At 44.9% G+C, this 18,117-nt stretch overlaps 1 protein-coding gene across 1 annotated transcript in view; it reads left to right on the plus strand.

Annotated features, from left to right (window-relative positions):
- The window catches only part of Mthfd1l (methylenetetrahydrofolate dehydrogenase (NADP+ dependent) 1 like), a 178,738-nt gene that overhangs the window by 80,659 nt on the left and 79,962 nt on the right, over positions 1–18,117 (plus strand). The gene's annotated exons all lie outside the window — the stretch shown is intronic.

The following is an 18,117-nucleotide window of genomic DNA, read 5'->3' on the forward strand; positions in this document are numbered from 1 at the left end:
GGGGGAGAGAAAAGGGAAGCCAAGCATGCTAACAAAATCAGAGTCAGTCTGGGTTGTGTCAAGGCTTCGTTTAATGTCGGGGAGGTAAGTGGGTTTTAAGGTTTACAGAGAAGGAAATAACCTTCACACCAGACAAAGGAGGGAAGGGCAGAGACACCCCTAGGGGTCGAAGCAGGAAGCAAGCGAGGAGGTCATCTGGTCATCTGGAGAGGACACCCGGAGTTAACGCGGGCAGGTACATTCCGTGGTTAGGGCAGGAACATCTTGTGGTATTCTCAGGAATCTTCTCACACCGATAGCTCCAGAAGGCTCTAGTTAATTGTTCTTATATTTTAGCAGCCACCACCTTAGGGCCATGAGTAAGCATAAGTCCGAATAGCTCGGGACGGTTCCCTACACCGATGCCCATCAACTGAATGACCTTGGACATATTTTTAAGTATACTGAATCTTGGGTTTCTTCTCTGCAAAATGGTGCTAATGAAATTATTTTAATAAGTCATCCAATGGATATAGATATTCAGAACATATCACATAGCTCAGAACTGTGGATCCAGTGGTTAGCAAAACAAGTCTAACACCAGGCCTTGAGGAATCTCCTATCAGGAGATTTGCTCACTGACTGAGTTATTAACAACCATCATATAACTAACATTAAAATGATTTTTTTTTTTTGTCTTCCTGAAATCCTGGTGTGTTTTCGTGGCCCAGTAGAAGGGAAGTTTCCAGCCAATCTACTCAAATTGTATTTGGTAAATTTATACTGTCTGGTGCAGTCAGGAGGAGACACCTTTGTTACTAGCCATAATCTTAGGCCTTAATGGTAAAGCTATGACAACATGCAAAACCAAGCAAGGTCTGTGGAAGAGCGCTTCTACACTGCAATGGTTTTATCAGATTTTCCCCTGCTGACTGACACTGCCCATTCTCATGTAAATACCCATAATCAAGAAATCCCAGCACTCTGGGAGGCAGAGGCAGGCGGATTTCTGAGTTCGAGGCCAGCCTGGTCTACAGAGTGAGTTCCAGGACAGCCAGGGCTATACAGAGAAACCCTGTCTCAAAAATACCAAATCCAAAAAGCAAAATAAAACAAAATAAAACCAAAAGGAACAGCATTTACTTCCTGCATACTTACCATCAGCCTTGTATCAAACCTCAAAAAGTGAGGTGGGTTTTTTTGTTGGGTTTTTTTTTTTTTTTTTTTTTTTTTTTTTTTTTTTTTTTTTTTTTAGTTTAAAAAAAAAAATCTGCTGGGCCGAAGAACCTAGATGTACACTTTCATGCCATGACATCCTAGGGTTTATTTGGGGTTAACAAGACTGACTTAAGAATCCCTTGTAGACACAAAGACGGAATCAAATGGGGATTTATGTAATTCCACCCTTCAAAGATCTGTGTAATGCCGCAATCATGCACTTTGCTGGCTAGGCGCCAAGTCCACAGCAGGAGTGGCGAGGCGCGCTGTCTGCGTGGATTTGCTCGTTTGAGCATTCGTAGCTGTGGAGCTACTGGCTGAGGAGGAGGCTGGGGAAAGGCAGATACTGAAGAGATGGGCACTTAGGCAAACAGCTTCTGATATATTGACTGTGGATAAATGGGCTTCCAGGGTAGAGCACTCTGTCTTATGCTGACGGGGCTCCCTGCCTATGTTATCAAGCAGGTATTTCCAGAGTAGGCATCACCAAAACAAAATGTCTTTAGAGACGTGTGTTGGTATCTGCGAAGCATGTTAACCTACCTGTGGCCTGCGCAAGACGGTGGACTCTGCGAGTGGTCTCTGGGGGCTTTCTTATTTAGACAGTGTGAAGATGGATCAGATGAGGACTGGGATACTGAGAGGCAGTACTTACTGACCAAGGGTTTGAAGTTGTGGAATGGGAGCCTTCTTTTGGTAGCAGTGAAGCAAGAGCTTTTCTAGGGCTGAGTTTCCCCTTTGCTATAATATTCAATAATATCCAAGGGAAATTTGATTTATAAGAAACAGAGGAGACTATGCGTATGTCCCCGTCATTATTTCTCTGATCCCTTGTAGCCTAAAGGGAGATTCCCATGGTAATCATCTGGCCTGTAGGGAGAGTCAGAGCTCTCTTAGAGTCTTAACTCGCTGTGGCCCCAAATTCCTTGTCTGGAATACAAGGCCTTTAAAAATATAAATTATAAGTGTGTGTGTGTGTGTGTGTGTGTGTGTGTGTGTGTGTGTGTAAGAGAGACTGGGGGAGGGGGGGTGAGGGGGGGACAAGGCAGCTGTGACACACACGTGGAGGTCAAAGGACACGTTCGTGGGATAGGTCCTCTCTCCACCTTAGTGAGGGCCCTGGAGTTTCACACTCAGGTCACTAGCACCCACTCAGCCATCTCTTCAGACAAAATAAGGCTCCTAAGAGGGCTTTCTGAATGGATTTTAAAAGATGGTGTGTGGCATTTTTCCTGTCAAGCTCTGGCCTGACACCCACTCATCCTTAGCCAGCCCTCATTGTCTCTTTTCCCTGTTACCGTCACATGGCTAATAACAGTTAAAGTCCTGTTTTAAAGTGGGTTCATTTTGGAGTGATATCAATTTTCATTTTAAATATTGTATAGTACACATCACTTCATTTTAATTATTGTATGGTACACATTATTGTATAGTACAATTATTGTATAGTACACCACACAGGCAGTTCTCAACCTGTGGGTCACGACCCCTCTGGGGGAGGGGCAATCAAATATCAGATACTTACATTCAATTCAGTAGCCAGAGTACAGTTATGGAGTAGCAACAGAAATAATTTTATGGTCGAGGCTCACTACAACATGAAGAACTGTATTAAACTATATTAAAGTTGGCCTCGTAGCTGCACAGCAAGAGAATGTAGCCAGCTACTGCGCCTCCCATCTCCAGAGCTCTCCATCTTCGTTACTGACCTTGCTTGATTCCGGGCTCGGGCCACCTGCCTTACACATTTGCCTCTGGTAAATGTGGTAGGGGAGACAAGCCTCTCAGCAGAAAGTGGGGTGCACTGGGGGGCCTGTTTCTATGCTGATAAACCAGGAACCTGGAGAGAGGCAGGAGCATCATCTGGGTAGAATCTTGTTTGTTTACTGCTGTGCAATATCACGTTCAGTTCTGCCCCAATATCCAGGCAAGGAATCCTTTTGTCTACCCGGAATAATTATTCTAAGATAATGGAATCAACGGCCCATTTAGCCTTATGACTGGGCAATGTTTATTAAATTAGCTTCATGAATTTGTCAGATGAGAGCAGTGCTCCAGGGGAAGCTTGGAGAAAGTTCTGTGGCGACTGTAACGGCGCCTTTCCGTGAGCCTGCGGTCCCCACGGGAGTCCACTCAGCCCTCCGTGCTCTCCCGAAAGGCAGACTCCTCTTGGGCATCAAACACAAGCCAAACCGAGGGTTATTTTTACAAAAAGGAAAAGGAAAAAAAAACATTGACATTCTATGTTTTTAATTATTATGATCTCATTTAAAGTGTTTGTAAGAATCTCAAAATGGTTCACAAACCTTAGCTTTTTCTTTCTTGTTTTCTTTTCTTTTTTTTTTTTTAATTGCCTTTGACAATTTTCAGGTAAAGACCCACATCTACTTGAGAATGTTGAGGGCCCTTATAGCCAAAATAGTCACAGCACAGGAATCCCTCCCTGGAGAGACTCTGAAGGTCTACTGTCCTCTCCTGTACTTACATACTGATAAAATGCACCAGATGCCAGGGCGTATGCCAGTAGTCCTGGAAAACCAGCCCACATCTGTCTCAATGACTCCACCATCCTCCACCAAAATCAATGAATAAATCAATTTAATATGATGTGATTCCATGCTGGTACATTTTCTCCCTCAATCACTCAGGGTTGGCCCACTTTCTATTACTGTAGTGCAGCGCCACGGGCTATGTCTTAAAAGAAGTCTGATTTGACTTTCGTTCTTAGTGTGGGTTGACTGAGGGCTTGCGTCTTCTTCTGGCTGGCAACAAAAAAACACACAAGAGACAGAGAGAGAATATGTGTGTGCATGGCATGTTTACACGCACATGCATGGGTGTGGGGTATGTATGTGTGCATGCATGAGTGTGTGCATATGTGCATGAATAAGCGTGGAGTGTATTTGTGTGCATGTATGGATATGAGACATGAATGTGCATGTTTGAGTATGGGGTGTGTGTATGCATGCATGGATGGGAATGTATGTACATGCATGTATGGCTGTGGGGGCTGCATATACACTCATGTGTTCTGCCTGCTCTCTCTTCTCTTTCTTCTCTCTCTCTCTCTCTCTCTCTCTCCTTCTGTCCCTCTTCTTTTTTAAAGTTTCTTTGTTTTGTCTCTTGTTTTTTGGAAGACATGGGGTCTGGGTTTGTTTTTTGTTTCTTTGTTTGTTTTTTGTTTTTTGTTTGATTGGTTTTTTTGCACATGTGAGTGGAGATGACTTAGGAGTCCAGAAGAGGGCATCAGATCCCACTCTGGGCGCAGCTTTTGTTTTGTTTTGTTTTGTTTTGTTTTTTGCTTTTTGCTTTTTGTTTTGTTTGTTGTTGTTGTTGTTGTTGTTGTTGTTGTTGTTGTTGTTTGGAACAGGGTATCTCTGTGTAGCCCTGGCTGTCCTGGTACTCACTCTGTAGACCAGACTGGCCTCAAACTCAGAAATCTGCCTGCCTCTGCCTCCCAAGTGCTGGGATTAAAGTCGTGCACTGCCGCGGCCACCACCGCTGCCACTGCCGCCACCACCACCCAGCATCAGATCCCATAAGCAGCAGGTGGCTGTGAGCACACATGCTGTTAGCATGGGGAACCAACCTCAGGTCCTCTACCAGAGCAGCGCACCAGAGCTCTTACCTGAGGATCCATCTCTCCATCCCGGGAGAGCCTTTTGAGACAGGGTCTCACTTAGTAGCATTATTTGGCCTGGAACTCACTGTGTAAACTAGGGTAGCAGAGCCTCTCTGAGCTCTGCCTCCTGAGTTCTGGTCACAGGCAGCTTCTCGCCCCTTTTCTCAAAAAACCACCAGCATTCCACCACAAGACACCCACCCTGGTGACCGCACTGGATCCCCATCTGCTCTGAAAACCAGGGCTTTGCCTTCTCTCATGCCTCAGAGTGTCTGAGGGAATCCAAAGGGAATGTAGGGAGGAAAAGATAATATCCTGACACAGCACTCTCCTACCTTGAGATGTCTTTCTCGATAGGTTGCACAGTCAAGGTGACCTTGGGTGTGGCATCTTTCTTTTGACTTCATCCTTTGTCCTTTAGGATGCTTATAAATCATGCCTCTTGCATTTCAGAGGAATCCACTGTGTAGTTACACCCTGCTACCGGCCTAATCTCACCATCTGTTTTATTGCAATGAAATGTTAAATACTCCATCATTTAGGTAGAAGAAAGCCAGACCAAACTAAACATTCCGATAATTTCATCCACCCTTTGAAAAGAGTCTTGAGACCTGAGCTGCAGCAGTGTCCAGCTTCTAAGCTGAGGTTCCTGGAGCTCACCCCTGTTGACATATAAAACTCTGCTCTTGGTCAGGGGCCTCGTTCTGTTATGAAGTTCATTCTTGGGTCTTGAGTAATCCTATACATAATCACGTCAGGGGGAAGAACTGGATTATTAGCAGTCTGGCTGGAGGGGGTGTGCAAAGCCAAACACCCGCAGAGTCCAGGGAATGGATTTTTAGACCATGTACTTAGCAAAGCCTCATTGTGGGAATGTTGGTTCATGGTGTCCCTGGATGTCTGAGTCCTGGAGCTCCTCGTTCTTCGGCCTCTCGGTGCTGAGTTCTTCCTTCCACACATGCTTTTGTACAGACGAGATCTCTTTGTGGTCTAGTTCTGGTTTCCATTTCTAACAGGTAGTCTTCAGCCTTTGAAAGTAGATAGATGATAGATAGGTAGGTAGGTAGATAGATAGATAGATAGATAGATAGATAGATAGATAGATAGGCAGGCAGACAGACAGACAGGTAGGTAGATAGGTAGGGAGGTAGGCAGGCAGGCAGGTAGGTAGGCAGACAGATAGACAGACAGACAGGTAGGTAGGTAGATAGGTAGGTAGGTAGGCAGACAGACAGACAGACAGACAGACAGACAGACAGACAGACAGATAGATAGATAGATAGATAGATAGATAGATAGATAGATAGATCAGAGAAGCATTGAAGGAGTCCCAGTGGTAAAGTGCTTTTTCTGGCATAGTCAAAGCCATAGGTTCAACTCCCAGCACAAAGGAATAATACAGGCTAGTCAGATGGCTTGATGGTTAAGAGCAATTGCTACTCACACAGAGGACCCGGGTTCAAATCCCAGCACCCACATGGCAGCTCATATCTGTCTATAACTCCACTTTCACGGATCCGATGGTCTCTTCTGGAATCAGTGGGCACCAAACATGTGGTACATATACATGCATGCAAACACTCATACATGTAAAAATGGAAAATAAGTAAATAAGATTGGACTATTTTAGTTATCTGCGACTTGGGAGAGTGTTTGGATTAAGTTACCCGATCCCCATGTTCCAGGAAACTTCTCTACGTCTTGTTAGTTTGTTTTGGGTTTGGGTTTTGTTTTTTGAGACAGGGTTTCTCTATGTAGCTCTAGCTGTCCTGGAACTTGTTTATAGATCAGACTAGCCTTGAAATCAGAGATCTGCCTGCCTCTTTGTCCTGCGTACTGGGACACACACACACACACACACTCTGCTCTAGCTTCATCAAATCTTAATGTACTGTTCCTGTGTTGCTTTAGGTTTAAGGGTTGTTTGTTATAAGACAGAGATAGATAGATAGCCTAGAGATAAGATTCCACGGCAGAGTCTAGCATGGCTGGAGCCTTAGAGTCAATTCCCGGCACTCCAGAAGAAGACAGAGACATGAGATGCGATCAAAACCTCTGCGACTTTCTGCTGCTGTGACGTGAATCATTGGCTGCCTAATTCCTCCTTACAACAGTACTGGGGGCGCAGAGTCTAGTGATGGAGAGATTAAAGGGCCTTGGTTTAAAGTTAGCTCCTGGGCTCAGGGACAGACCTGATTCCTCTGACCCCTGATTCCTTCACCCCTCCTGTCTTAGCTGTCTTAGCTGTGTCTTGAAGTGGCCTTCTGTTAAGTGTGTGTCCTCCTACTGTGGGTCACCCTTCTACCGGGTGCCAGGCAAGTCTCATATAAGCAGAGCAGATGGTGACAGCTTGCTGTTTGACTTCTAGAACTGTCATCCAAAATAAACCAATTTTCTCTAAAAATTATCCCATCACAAACGTTACAGCAACAAGAAACTAAACTCTCCTTAGTTGCATCATTTTTTTTCCGACTTCTCTAAGGAACACACTCTCCAGGTGTGGAAGAGGTATTGTTTCCAGGTATGCAGTAATACTTTTACCATAAAAGATGTGCAATAAACCTTCTAAAACCTACTGTTTACAACATTAGGTTACAGTAACTTTTTTTTGACAGCACCAGACATCTCCATTTATTTTGTCACTAAAGGTCAAACAATGCAATGGATATTTGTAACCTAATTTACTGGCTGTCTGCAGGAATAACACATAGCAATTGAAAATAATGCTGTATCATTCTTAAATAACTTCCACCCCTCATTAAGAAGACACCTGTACTGGCTGACTACCTTTCACCTTCACAAGCCCCATGATCAGCTCTCGGCTCCTGCACACAGGTCCTTCTTCGTTCCTACAGCAACTGTTCTCACTTAGATTCCTAGTGTACTGGGTGCTGGTTTAACAGACGTGTCCCTCGAATCTGTGACCTGCATCACAATAGCAGTGCTTGCCGTGCCCAAAGGTGTTGCATACTGCCTTCTTACCCTCAAAAATGTAAAATATATTGGGCTGGAAAGAGGGCTCCCTGGTTAAGAGCACCTACTGCTCGAGTAGAAGGCCTACCTGGGTTCAGTTCCCAGCACCCACATAGCTGCCCGTAACGTTAGTAACTCCAGTCCTAAGGGATCTGATGATGTCCTCTCCTAGCTCCTAGGGGTACCAGGCATACACGTGACACACAGACATACATGCAGACAAAATTTCTTGCCACATAAAATTCAATAATAATAATAATAATAATAATAGCGTTTTCATTAATGTGAAGTATGTCAAAATGAGATGGTGCCCACCTATCATCCCAGAGCAAACCTCAGGCAAACTACCAAGACCCTAGCTAGTTCCATGGTGGCAGGCAGCAATTTGAACCCAGTCCTTGGCCCTGATCCAAACTCCTGCTCCTCAGTCTTACTGCCTAGGAATGTGTGCTTCGGGGCCACGTGTGTCTTACTGCCTGTGAATGTGTGCTTCGGGGCCACACCGCTCCTCCAGCCCTGTGTCTGCACACGACAGGACTGATGTTTGTTGAATGCAAACCTACTAGGACAACATCAGTTATGTGAAAGATTTCCCCGATGGCAGGGTTGTCTGCAATACCAGTGGGCTTTTTAGTGGTGACCATACATGTATCTACTGCATGGCTTCTTTGAAGTAGCAAATAACTAAATTAAAAGAAAATGAAGGTGACTACAAGTTCCAGCTACTCAGGAGGCTGGGGCAGAAGGATTATTTGAGCTCAGGAGTTCCAGGCCAACGTGGGAAATAGAGTGATCTTCCCAAAGATTCTCCATCTCAAGGAAGGAAGGAAGGAAAGAAGGAAGGAAGGCAGTCACTGAAGATATAAGCAGTTGATACAATGTTTACTTAACATTCATAACTCCATAGGTAGAAGCCCAAAACACTAAAAGAAAGTTACAGTGGTGCTTGCCTCTGATCTTTAGCCTCAGGACGTGGAGGCTGAAGATCTGAAGTTCCGTGTCAGTTTCAGCTACGTTGTGGTCCTAGGAAGACTTGATCTACTTGAGACCCTGTCTCAGATTTTTAGTTGGGAGATAAAGACACAGCTCAGGATTAAGAATGCGCGCTTGTCTTCCAGGGGACCCAAGTTTCGTTCCCAGCCCCCGCACCCCATGTCTAGTGACTCACACCTAACTCCAGCTCCCCAGGAACCAACACCCTCTTCTGGCCTCTGCAACAGGCATATATACACACATGGTCTACACTCACAAACACATGGTAACACATAACTAAAGTAAAAATTAGTCTTTCTTAAAGGAATTTTAGAAAGAAAGGTGTCTTAAAAGACATTTTGAGCCCCAGGAATAATGTTCAACCTGAGACCTTGACCAGTTTCTTCATGCCCTACGTAATGCAAATGTGTTTAAAATAAGCTCTATGGCTCGTTCCTGTTTGGATTTATGTATATTCCACACAGCATGCTTGGAATATCATTCTGTTTGTCATCATAAAAATGCAGAGTCCAAATGCAGCCCTTGTCAAAACATCGTGATGCAGAGATTAGTGTTGGGATAGTTGACATAAAATGACTTTTAAAAGTGGTCCTGAGGTTAAGCTGGAGTTTTGTAACTCGCGATTGCATGGGCCTTCTAAGGGATTTTCTTTAATGTCCGTTGCACAATAGGTTTTCAGATTACGTTACACGCCTGCTATCTTAGCCCATCTGGGCCAAGAACATTTAGCCTCGGGATGCTGGACAGGAGCCAAATTGCCTTTTATAGTTTCAAAAATTGCAATTATGTGAGGTTGTTTGCTACATTTTTTTAGCAGTATTTGGTGTAATGACAATATTGTACAAGCTACATAATAGAATTTGAGACAAGGCATGCTGGGAAGCTTATAATTCCTGAAGGAGTATAATTTAGCGTATCATCCTTAGCGAAGGGCGTTCTGCAGGGAAAGCAGGCCTCTCGCCACCTGTAACTATAAATGCTCTCATGGTTTCCCTACTAATGTTTCAGTGCAAAGGCTGTCCAGCAGAAATCCACAAAGGGTTTGAGATCCTGGGGGCCGCTTGTCTAGCTCACAGCAAAACATTGTTCAAAAATCTTAGAGATGAAAGAGGTGTCTGAGTGAAATGATAAAGGCAGACCCTCAGCAGTAGAAGAATTAAACAAAACTGAAAGTAAAAAAACAGCGAACGCCATCGCAATAGGTAGCGTCGCCTCGGGCACACCTAGTCTTGTGTCCATAACCTGTCCAGGCTGTCCACAGACACTGTGGCTATATTTCCTCTGGAGACTTAACCAGTGGGATAAAGGCTACTATAAAAAGCACTGATAGTGGTTTTACTATTTATGTATGATCACACGGAGGTAAAATCCAAGAAGCCAACTGAAAAATTTATTGTAAGTAATAAAAATTTTAGTTTGCCCAGTTGGCTATAGTATGAATATGTAAAAGTCAATAGCCTTCCTTTATGTCAAGAATAAACACATTATAATGTGGAATGTGATCCTATTTATTCATACCCTCCACACTATAAAGCACCTAGGAATAAATTTAGAAAGACGTGGACACAAAGAAAGAAAAATACAGCCGTTTGTGAAACGGAAAGTTACAGATCTATTGAGGCCGGGGTGAAGACTGATTCCCATCATTCTCTCTGACAGACCAACCCCCAGGACTGGGCCGTGTTACACTGCCGAGAGCAATCAGCAAATGTGAGGCTTTAAAAAGAGATGCACACCTTTTAATTCTTTAAAGGGGTGTGTTACTAATATTTTCATCAAATGATGTCAGAAGCCCCTGAACCTCTTCATTTGGTATCTTAGCCATGTGTACGTGTGGGTACCTGCTTGTCTAGGTCCTCTGTGACCATCTGGATTCACAGATGAACCCAGTCCTCTGTGAGAACAGCAAGTGCCCCTCCCTGATGACCTACCTCCCCACCTCCCATTTTTAATTTGTCTTTTAGACACAGGATTCCATGTGGCCCACGCTGGCTTCCAACTAAAGCTAGCGTAGAGCTGCTGACCCTTCACCTACTAGCACATGTCTGGCTTCAATTGTCTAAATTTATGTTAAAAAACAAAAACAAAAAAGAGCAAACACTAAGTGTACTACCTCTCCTGGCTCCTTTGGGATGTTCTCAGCCTGGTCTTGTCTTTATTCAGGATAAGCGAGTCTGGCATGAGGAAAATGGCTATACCAGGGGTTCTCTGCCTCCCTGTGCTGTGACCCCTTAATACAGTGCCTCATGTTGTAGTGACCCCCAACCATGAGATTATTTCGTCACTACTTCATAACTATAATTTTGCTACTGTCATGAGTCATGAGACAAGCCGGGTGTGGTGGCACGTGCCTTCAGTCCTAGCACTTGAGAGGCAGAGGTAAGCAGATCTCTGAGTTCCAGGCCAGCCTGGTCTACAGAAGGAGCTCCAGGAGAGCCGAGACTACAACAGAGAAATTGTATCTCAAAAAAAAAAAATACATATACATAAATACATATACACATACACACCAAAAAACAAAAGTTAATTGATTATTTAAAATAATAATAAAATCACTATGAATCATAATGCTAATGTCTGATAATGCAGGACCCTTCTGGAAGGGTTGGTCGTTCAGTACCCCAAAGTGGGCTACCTACAGGTTGAGAACTACTGGGCCATACAAATATTATGTGTGGCATAGAGCACTGTGTGTATATATAACATTTTATTATGATGTTTATTACCCCAGCAAAAGATGTACATTACAAAGATTGTTTCTTCTCTCCCTCCCTCTTCCTTTCTGTTTTGTTTGTTTGTTTGTTTGTTCCAATTGGCATATAACCAAGGAGGACCTTGAACTTTTAATCCTCCTGCCTCCACCTCTTGGGTGCTGGGATTACAGGTGTGCCCTACCACATTGAGTTTACACATATAGTAGTTAGGATCAAACCTAGTACCTTGTACATACTAGGTACCTACGTGCCTACTGAGTTACACCCCTGGTCCCCAAATCAGCATTTCACCATGCCCTGTTGGCCTTGCAAAATTTTGGACAAGGATCATGAAGGGCAGATTAAAGTTGTTCTGACAAAGATTGTCATTCCTTAGCTATACGTTCTAGCGCCAGCATCATGAAGTCCCCGTAAAGGACAACTTCACTTCCTGGTCTCTTCAGTTAACTCAATGGAAGAACTCTCCCTTAAGGCTAGCTTTAGTATATGGGCTGAGGAAGCGAGCACTAAGTCTAGCTTCCTATAAGACCTTTCAGTCAGAGGTCTGTCCCGCCCTCCTCTTGGCCTCAAAACAAGGTAGAGAGATCTTGCAAGGCACCTGGAGGGGAGAAGGGGACAGATCAGAAAGACTCAAGAAGCTAAAGCAACTTCCAAGGGATGCTCTGGACTCTCTCTGGCAGGGGAAAGCCAAAAGACTCAGCAGGCCCCTCCCTGGGGACAACATCTGAGCGGTAAACAGCCGAGCCCTGTGGTGGGTGTCTCTTTAGAAGAGCTGCCAGCGTGCTAGCTGGTGAGCTCCAAAGGATGCAGCTGTCCTTCCTGGTCACTCCACTCGTGCTGGGAGTGGGGATGGGGCGCTCCTCACTGATGCAGCTGCTCCAGAGGTGTCGCCGCCCCCTCCCCCCCAGCCCTCCCTCCCTCCTTCCCCCCATGTTCCTCTAAGTAGCCACACCAAACACTCTTTGTTCCGCCATTGTAAGCTAGATTCTTTCTTTGTTTTTTTTTTTTCTGTCACTGTCCTCCCTAGGGTGGATCCCTGATTGTGTTAGTTTGCATCTCTTCAGGAAAAGGCACAGGGCTGATGGTTGGTTGCACAGATGACAAGGCCTGTGTTCACTTCTGCCTGGAGAAGCGTTCTCAACAATGCTGCTTTCTGCTTGAGGGTGTCATCATGGAGAAGCACAAGAGCTCTTAACTTTCCCAGTCTCCCATCCCCCATCTCTCTGCATTTCTCTTTTTTTCCCTCTGTCTCTTTCTATATGTATATCTCCGTGTGCCTCTCTCTCTCTCTGTGTCTCTCTTCTCTCCCTTTCCCTATCTCCCTCTCTCCAAGGCTGGCCTTGAACTCATGCGTGCGAGAGAGCATGATGTTGAATTTCTGATTATCCTGCCTCCACCTCTGGGATACTAAGATTACAGACATGTACCAACCTCACCTGGTTTATGAGGTGGTGGGGATAGACTCCAGGTCCTCCTGTCTGCAAGCGAAGCCAGACCTCTACCAGCTGAGCCACGCCCCCAGCCCATCCAGCAACGCCTTCGGAAAGGGGGCGTGTCCTTCTTCCTCTTTCCGCATTGATTAGGACATTTAAGTTATGCCCGCAGGGGCTCCAGCAATCAACTCGACCCCTGGGTCGCAGCAGCTGCTCAAAGCACCTACTGTGATCTTCTCTCAAGTGAGAGAAAAGTGTGCTTTCTTTGGAATCGAGCCACTTGTTCACGGCTCCTCCGTGTATTCGTGGGCAAACCTAATCCCGACGGGTTCAGTCGTGAAAACAGCCTAACTTAACAGGCATCTTGGCACATTTTTCATGTAGAACATTTCCTCTTGTGTCTTACTTGCAGGCTATGCAGGCCTTTCTTTCTCTGCACAGCGTTAACTCTGGGACGAAAGTCAGGGTGGATGTGTCTAATTGAGAAGAGATGTGAGGTTTGCCTCAAGTTCTGATGGAAGAGCTGAACTTCCAGGGGTCGGAATGTGATCAGAACTCTATTCGATGTGTGTATGCATGTAGAGGTCAGAGGTCGATATTCCGTGTCTTCCTCTACTGTCCCCAATACATACTGTTTGAGACAGGTCTGTTGGGGAGGCTGGACCTCAGCCTTCTAATGCTGGCCATTGAGTCCCCAGTGATCTACCTAGCTTCATTCTCCCAGTGCTGGGGTTACCAACACACATGCCCAGCTTTGATGCAGGTGCTTGGGCACACATGCCCAGATTTGATGCAGGTGCTTGGGATTCGAACTCAGGTCCTCATGCTTGTTCAGCAGGCAGCATACTCACTGAGTAGGTCTCTCTAGCCCCAGAACTCTGTGATTGATGCCTCCAAGCCATGACACGGAGGGAAACAGCTGTTGGTTCAAAAGCTCTGGATTCAGACTTGAATTGAGAAAGCAGAAACCACCATTCTGTTCCTGTCAGCCTGGAGAGGCAAGGGATATATGTGTAGGACTCTGGGGGGTTTCCTGTTCCTGGTGTGTGAAAATCATTTCCACTCTAAACTCTTATCTCTTTTGTTTATATTCTGAACCAAAATGTAGTTTTTGGAAGCAAACTATTTTTGTGGTTATTTTAAGTACTCGTAGAGTTTACGCCATGACGTTGTTGCCTGCCTTTTAAAAGTCAAAGCCATCTACACTCATCTAAGATATTGATTCAATTTTATAAAGCAAACCTAAATGTATGAGAAAAATACGGATGCAGGTGGTGTTGAGATTGCTGGTGTTTGGGACTCAGAATGTTTGTACACATAAACACCCAAACACATGATAAGCATCTGGAAACTGTTGAGCATAGCTCTCATCTTGTTGCTGGGCCAGGAGTTAGAGGGGCACATCTGCCGCTCTTACCGCAGGCTACACTGGAAACCAGTGAGAAGTAACAGCTAGAGTTGTTTCTGTTTGCACAGAAAACGTCTCAGCCCTGGCACCTGCCTGGAGTTTGCTGGTTGGCTCTTGCCCAGGTCTGTTCTGCTCCTTCCAGGGGAGATGCAAGTATGAACTGCTGTCCGCAAAACCCGTCAGCTTAGGAAGCACCCAGCCCACTTAGGCATCACTATTAACCTTTGTAAGAAGCTCTGTGGACAGCATACTGCAGCCAGCCTTAGTGTTAGCCACGCCCTCTGGTTACCGACCGTTTTCTTCCTTCTCCCCTTCTCCAGGTACACTAGACTGTATCCTTGTGCTATAATGCACCAGGACTTAATTCTGGTCCTTTCCTTCCCGAATCACAGCTCCTAGGACCACAAGCCCTATTCCAACCTTGCTTTCATACATTTTGAACATATGCACCTAGGCAGAGATGGGATTCATTATTGTGTGTTGTGTAGTAGACGTGCAGATGGTCCCTGACTCACGATTTGACACAAAATTTGCAATAGTACGAGTGGCCCTACATTCAGTGGACACTGGGAAATTCGGAGTCTCCACCTTTTTTTGGTGGGGGAGGGGGGCTGAAGATAAGTACCGCGATGCTAAGCAGTCATCTCCACCGTCACCAAGGCAACCGCTGATGGGCTACACTGTGATGCAATGCTCAGCTAGATTAGAGGCATACACACACTGTCAGCTTAACATATGCTTGACTTAGTCTGTGTACAGCAGGAAAGCAAGGACAGTCTGTGCATCTCTAAGCTCTGGCCTTGTAGATTACCCCCAAACTCCCAGAGTATAGTGTGAGTCCCTCCAACTGCCGTGGAGTCTTTTTCTGAGGAGAGAGCCTGGTATCAGCCAGTTGTCACAATATCACTCCATCAGTAATCCACCCACTCACTACCATATTGAAATGCCACCTTTACAGATCTCCATATCACGGACTGAGTGTTAACACACTTGCATGCGTCTTTGTCTGGCTGGCTTATTGCTGTGGCCAATTATCCCATTTTGAATAGTGTCACCTGTTTTGCTACATGGTCAAATGAGTCATCCATCAGTATTCTAGAAGTTCTCCTGGAAGTCAGCTGCTTGGCTCTGCTCCCTACTGAGCTATCAAGATAAGCACAGGGTGCTAGTCCTGGGATCAGCGATGCCCATGCTTTCCTCTGTCCTGGGTACCAATGCTGAGCAGAGTGGGCCGAACCTGCCAGGGCCTGCTGTGAGACACAGGCAAGCCTGGTTCTCCTGCTTCTAGATAAAGACCATGGGTAGTAAATTTATTTCCGGAGAATGTTTGACTGACATCTGGACGTAGAAGAAAATTCTCTACTGGCCTTGCGTGTTTAGGAACCATCCCTAGGGGTCAGAGAGCTGGCTGCATTTGGTAAGGTGTCTGCCGTGCATGTGTGAAGACCTGAGTTTGGATCCCTGGCGCTGGAGAGCGGGGTAGGAGGATGCCGACGGCCCTCTGGCGCTCACTCTCCAGCTTGGCAGAATCATAAGCTCCAGATACAGTGGGAGACCCTGCCTCAAAAATAGGATGCAGAGGGGATAGAGAGATGACTCAACGGTTACGAGAACTGACTACTCTTCCCAAGGTCCTGAGTTCAAATCCCAACCACCACATGGTGGCTCACAACCATCTGTAATGGGATCTGATGCCCTCTTCTGGTGTGTTTGAAGAGAGTGACAGTGTTCTCACATACATAAAAAGTATTTTAAAAAATAAAATAGGATACACAGCAAACGACAAAGACCCTCGACTGAAACTTCTGGCTTCTGTGCACACATAGGTATGTGTAGACAGGCACACAAACATGTATACACGCCACATATGTGTAAATAAAAAGAAACCAAGTTTTAAAATATTTCAAGTTTTGGGAGCTGGAGAGATGGCCCAGCAGTTAAGAGCACTGAATGTTCTTCCGAAGGTCCTGAGTTCGAATCCCAGCATCCACGTGGTGGCTCACAACCATCCATAATGAGATCTGATGCCCGCTTCTGGAGTGTGTGAAGACAGCTACAGTGTACTTAGTATAATAATAAATCTTTAAAAAAATAAATATTTCAAGTTTTAAAATATTTCCCTTCTATCTTCATGGCTTCTGGGAATCTAGCAACTGTAAAAAGAACTTCCAGGAAAGCCATTACTTGGTTTTCAGACTCAGTGATCAGAGTCTCTTGCTGCATTAATGCAGTCAAGTTATCCCGATCAGAACGAGTTACCATGACTTTGTAAGACTCTCCTTTCTGCAGGGGCTTTAAGATGCCAGTGCCTCCACATTCTTTCATTCCTTCTTCCTTAGCTGTACTATCATAAATTACTCTTAATAGAAAATGCTCTGTCCCATCATTCCTTTAAAAAAAAAAAAAAAGATTTATTTATTATGTAGTATTCTGCCTGTATGTATGCCTGTACGCCAGAAGAAGGCGCCACGATCCCATGACAGATGGTTGTGAGCCACCATATGGTTGCTGGGAATTGAACACAGAACCTCAGGAAGGGCAGTCAGTGCCCTTAACCACTGTGCCATCTCTCCAACCCTCATCAGTCCATTTTGTTAAGACATTTGCTGGCAGCCAAGCCAGACAGAATTCTTTGTTTTATTCTAAGACACAGCCTCACTGTGGAGCCCAGGCTAGCCTGGCTGGCAGTCTTCCTGCCTCTGTCTCCTGGGTGCTAGACTTATGGGTGTGCACACCCAGCTTCAGAGTTCATCTCTGTGAGGAGAAAGCGTAAGTTCACACTTCTCACAAGCTACAAGGGACATTTTGTGCCCCATACAATCATCCAAAAAGCTAACTCTCCCAAGCCAGAGCCCAGAATTTTATTTGAGAAATAAAACTAGCACATAACACTGAACACTGGGAGCACACCTTTAGTCTCAGCACTTTGGAGACAGGTAGAAGGATCTCCCCGAGTTCAAGGCCATCTTGATCAATATATCAAGTTCTAGCCCAGAAAAGGCCAGAAAAAATCACTAGCATGCATACCTTAATTTTTTATCTAAACATTTGGCTCTGAATTTCAATTTCTCTTTGGCCAAAATCAACTTACAAAACAAGATGATTAGTGATGCTCCTAAATGAACTAATTATAACTAATAACTCTGGGGGTGGTGCAGAAGGGTAAGTTCTGAATCCTTCCTCCAAAGTACATTGGTACTTTTTTAAATTTTCAAATCGTTGTTGCTGTATACACGCATTTATTCAAATGTCCCTGCGTCCTGTTTATTTATTATTGGTGTTTTGGATACTGGATCTCACTCTGTAGCTGGGGCTAGACTAGAACTCAGTTTGAGACCAGGTTGGCCTTGAACTTCCCAAGCATCTTGTCTCTTGGACCCCCACTCTTGGCCCTGTAGACTCATTATATGTTAATGTTCTCTTTCCCTCCCCCAGAGTACGCCCAGAATAGTTCCCTCAGGCTCCCTGCATCAGTCCCAAGCTTCCCCTTGTGTGTTAACCTGGCAACAGGGAAGGGTCTTCAAAATAATGTTCCTTTGTGGTTTCGCTGATCGATTCCCTCAGCTTCACAGAATGTGCCCAGTGAGTTGATTTCTTTTTTTTTTTTTTTTTTTTTTTTTTGTATTCTCTAGGGAAATATGAACTCTATTACATTTAATAAAATCAAGGGACCATGGGTTACATAAACAAAACCCACAGAGCAGAAAGGATTTTTATTTTTAGTAAAATCTCATAGACCTAAGATGAGTCGGAACCTGACCATTAATATGGTCTCAA

Source organism: Apodemus sylvaticus, chromosome 23 (genome assembly GCF_947179515.1).
Source record: "Apodemus sylvaticus chromosome 23, mApoSyl1.1, whole genome shotgun sequence".
In the NCBI taxonomy this organism is placed as follows: domain Eukaryota; kingdom Metazoa; phylum Chordata; class Mammalia; order Rodentia; family Muridae; genus Apodemus; species Apodemus sylvaticus.